Raw genomic sequence first — 5127 nt, 5'->3', positions numbered from 1 at the left:
GAAGTTGCTCCTTCTGGATCCAGCGAGTGGGGATCTGCAATTTTGATCATATCCAGGTTGGCTTCGCTTTTGGCAGCTGGAGTTTGCCTCTTGTTAAGAAGGGGACGTTCACAATGATTGAATGAGGTTTATCCAGGATTGTATGTTTCAGTGTGTATTTTATTCATTTTTTGATAAATGATTAACTGGTTGCCATCAGCAAGTTAAGCGTATTTCAAAATAAATGCTCCTGAAGAACATCCCCTACTGCTGGTTTTAGTGTTTTTATATAGGGATATAGCTCTTGAGTTGTTTCCCCAGCTCCTCTCAGCACCGCCCTCTGCCCCCAGTCTGGTCAACATGCCCCTGCTCCTGTCAGGCAGTGGTCCTATAATAGCACAGTCAGGTAGCTTAGCCATGTGGAATGTTACAAAGTGTCTCGGGGCGTTTCGAGCCCCCCAAAGGGAGAGTGTGAGTGGGGGATGCAGCAAGTGTGATGGGATGGCAGCAGAAAAAAAACATGTTTCATCAAGAAACACGTTTAAAAATTCAACAGAAATGACATAATGGGCTTAAGAGCACATGCTCTTTCAATGTAACACCTACTGCGGTTAGTAGGAGTGTACCAATACACTGAAGTAGAATAGAGCTACATCAGTCAGTCGATTAAAGGGTCACTGATTCGAAATGTAAAAATATACTATTTTATCAAACAAACTTTAATTTTGAAAAATTGCTTCATTTCGAAGTTCCGCTGATATGCCTTTTCCTACTTGTTCACCACATATGTGCAATGAAGAATCTATACCCAGATGATATTTATAAGTGGGCCCCACATGGAATGTACTGTACATGGGCAAACCACATGGACCCCATAGATTGTATCAAAGGTCTCCATGGTGACCCCACAGAGTTTTGCCCAAAGATTTTTACAAGCCCATTTATGAGTCAAACCATCTGGGTTCTGGCTCATCTGAATACCCAAGTATGGCCATTTCAAATCTATGTAAGTAAACCATATTGGCTTTATATAAGAGGGATTTGTGCAAAGAACTTCTTAAACGTGCATCAGCCAAAGAACTATTAAAGTCAAAATATTTCTCCTTTAAAAGGTAAGCATTAGGGCTAATTCTTTTGTTTTTTGTTTCCTGTTATCATTTGAAAGTGGACAGATTTTTCCAACCAAATTTATGTATTTTTAACAGAAAACATTAGCGAACATTCATCCCCCTAGGAATGTATATAAGCACCACATGTTCTTTTATCTGTTGCATATTTTCTACACACACATGGCAACAGGCACACTAATGCAGGAGACCCTTGTTAACGCTGGCACCAGACTCAGCTGCATTGTGTTGCATCATGTGAGCCTGTGGTTACAGGCTGGTGTGTAAACGAATGCAAAGGTGCAGTCAAACAAATACAGTTCTGTTTCCATTTTGGTCTGAAATGTAAGCGCTAAATATTGGTAACACTTTACAATACGGGTTTCTTTATTACCATTACTCATTATTACCATCATTAGTGCATTATTAAGCATTAATAAGCTATCAATTAAAGCATTAACAACTGCTCAATATAATGTTAACATTAAGTAATGCATTCTTTGAATTGTAACTAATAAACATAAATCAATGTTCCTCAATATTAGAGTAAAGAAACAGCATAGTTTTGTCGGTTTGCTCTAAGTTACCTGGATAACATGGCTTTAATCAGCAGTCCTGTGTCTGGGTTTATGTGTTTATTTTTCATTCTTAATCTGAAGGGAAGCTGAAGATTGTCGAATGAAACGTGAAGATAACAAAATACACGGAACGGGAGTCTGAAAACATGAACTAGTTAACCATTGGTATAAGTAGACATTAGTATAACACTCTGAGCCGTGTTGGAGGAAAGTTGTGGATTATTTAGCAAAGGACTTTGGAATCTGAACCAGTGATACTTGTGCTGCTGTGTTTGCTCTGAGCATGTGCAAACATTTAGTGTAATGTCAGGAATGCAGCAGAGTGTTACAGACATCTGTCTTTATTATCTGTGTGTGTGTGTGTGTGTGTGTGTGTGTGTGTGTGTGTGTGTGTGTGTGTGTGTGTGCGTGTGTGCGCGCGCGCGTGTGTGTGTGTGTGTGTGTGTGTGTGTGTGAGTTCATATTAAAGTCAGATATTCTTTTTCACAGAACGAGAGAGAGAGAGAGAGAGAGAGAGAGAGAGAGAGAGAGAGGGAGAGAGAGAGAGAGAGAGAGAGATGTGTTACATTTTTTGTTGTATCTACATAATCAGCAGCACCGGTCCCTTCAACTACCACCAGCAGAGAAGGGAAATGTCTTGCTCAAGGACATGACATCTGACATGGACTGAGCCTGATTTGGAACCAGCAACCCACCCATCACACCGACCTCTGAGCCTCTGTAGCCTACTGGTCATTTTTAATTACAATTTCACTAGTCTCTTTGAAATCTGTTCTTATTTGAATTAAAATCAAAAATTTTGTTTGAGAAATCAGCAATTAAACATTTTAAATAATTTATTTGTGTGTTATCACAAGAGTTTTATAACAATTTCATTTGGATGAGCTCTTAATGGTTCAACTGGAGTGTAGCTGGGAAGAGGGATGACAGGGCTTCTTTTTCTGGATCTGCTACTTTTGAAGCCAAAAAGAATTAATATTGATCATTGAAACCAATAAATAAAACCTTAAATAACTTACAGTTGTAAAAAATAATGAACCTTTGATGTTATATTATTTTAGGTGTTCTCTGTTCTAAATATAAAGACACCTGGCAGTCATTGCCATTTATGTTTGGCACTCAAGTAAATTCTAACTAATAAATATAAAATATGCCACCCAATTATTCATGTTGTTATCTGACAAGATAATCAGCCGCATGTATTACAGCTAAAGTCAAACTAAGAAAACAGATGCTCCACCTGAACTATTATACATTAGGGAGTGTCACACGTGAAGACTGATTATAATAATAATCTCCTTTGAATAGATAATCACAGTGTTTATAGTCTTTTAGTAAAAACAGCATATAATCTATGATCATCGCCTGCAGCACTTTGGCAGGTTGATGAATAATTAACCACTTTTTTGATAAATGTAGGAAAACAGGATGATGGACGAGAAGAATGAGTAGGACAAGATCCTATCAACATCCCAGAAATATGCATGTAGGTGAAAAAGTTTTCTTGGTAACGAGAGAGGGAGGACAATAAAAAAAGATGGACGAGACAGGTGGAGGGAGAATGTGGTGACATGTGAGGGTAAACAGGGAGTGTGTGGGGAAGACGGATGTGACAAAGTGTTAGCAATGGGAGGAGTGCTGACAAAAGAAATAGGGATTTACGAGCAGGGAGAAAACGTGGACTGAGTGTAAAGAAAGTAAGAAAAGACAGAAATAAAAAAGTCTGCTCCTATGTTAGGAGGCCTGTGAGACAGCACAAAGGACGTTGAACTCACACTGAGACAAGCTTGTTGGTTTACTGATGGATTCATGTCTCTAGGCTCCAAAATGTGTTTATGTCTAGACAACAGAACTTTGAACCAATCAGCATCCTTTGCTGCCATGTCTAGGCAGGCTTTAGATTAGGAAGATATTCAATAGGAGTTTGATTTAACAACAGGCCAAGCTGGTTAAAGTTAGCCTGAGATCACTATGGAAACCCAAGCTTTAGCATAATGATTTAGCATCTGAGGGCAACATTGACTTTTAAGTGACAATGTGTAGTTTTTACCATTAATCTCTGGGAATATTCATCGAAATGTTGTTGTCTCTGGGCGACGCCATATTGGATGCCATATTTCCTTCTTTGGAGACCCATGAGGACAAAATGCATTTACTGATTTGTAACAAATGGTTACAAAATGTTCACCATTAATATATGTTGTTGTTTTACACATTTAACTCTTCACTCGTTGCCAGTGATGAAAGGGAATCTGATGGTCTTGTTATGTTGCTGGAGGTTGTGCTCCCAGGGATTTTTGACCCTAATGGTTATCCATTGGTATGGTCTGATTTGAACACAAAAGTAATGCTTGCTTGCATTTATTTTGGTAAATACTGCCCCCTACCACCAGGGAAAATACACACTGTCACTTTAAGGTGACATGTTATTCAAAACTCATGTTTTGCATTGTTTTTTGTGCTGTCATGTGGGTCTCTGTTGTCTCTATAAACATTTGAAACATGAAAAAAAGTGCATCCATCTATTTTCTTTCAGTCTTTGGTTTTAGGAATTATTTGCAAAAAACATGCAGTTTCTAAAAGTCCCCGTTTGTGACATCACAAATGGGAAAATTAGAATGGAATTACCTACATACGTGAGAGAGACCTGCTGCTGGAGTAGAACGGCTCAATTCTCCTCTCCTGGACATCAGAGCTTCTCAGCTTATAGCAGCCTGAGGGGGTCGGAGGGGCGTGGCCAACTCCAGGTTGTTTTCTTAAAGTGGCAGAGCCCTGAAACGGCTCATTCAGGAAGATACTGAAAATGTCAAAAATAAAACTGTTCAAATGGCTTTAGATAAGAGGGATTTGTGCAAAGAACTTCTTAAACATGTATCAGCCATACTATTAAAGTCAAAATATTTCTCCTTTAAAAAGTACGCATTAGGGCTAATTCTTTTGTTTTTGCTTGCTGTTATCATTTGAAAGTGGACAGATTTTTCAACCTAATTTATGTATTTTTAACAGAAAGCATTAGCAAACATTCATCCCACTAGTCATGTTTTTTTTCTTGAATTCTCATTTTCTGAGTTCACATATTTCCATAAACTCTGCATCTCTTCTGCTCAAACTCTTTTTGTCATTCTGAAAGTGTTCCAAAATGTCTCCCTTCATCATTCCCTGTTTTCTAAACACGTTCTACTTTTCCTGGAGATATTGAAGCTTTTGCTTCCTGACATCCTCTGGTTTTCCTCTGGGGTCCTTGACATGTTGCACAGGAAGAAATCACAAAGAGTTAGCCAAGCACCGAGGAGAACGAGTGCAGTGACCAGAAGGCCTGCATGGTGAAAGTGTGCGCAGGTGTAAAGTAATAATGTCCATCTGGATGTGTGAGGCATCTAAGTTACACTTGAAATACTCATCAAAGTTTAGTTTTATGGGAATGCAAATAAGACGTGTAGACATTCTCATGATGTGCTGCTAGC

This window comes from Nothobranchius furzeri, chromosome 3 (genome assembly GCF_043380555.1).
Source record: "Nothobranchius furzeri strain GRZ-AD chromosome 3, NfurGRZ-RIMD1, whole genome shotgun sequence".
Classification (NCBI taxonomy): domain Eukaryota; kingdom Metazoa; phylum Chordata; class Actinopteri; order Cyprinodontiformes; family Nothobranchiidae; genus Nothobranchius; species Nothobranchius furzeri.
Note: the sequence above shows the minus strand (reverse complement) of the source record.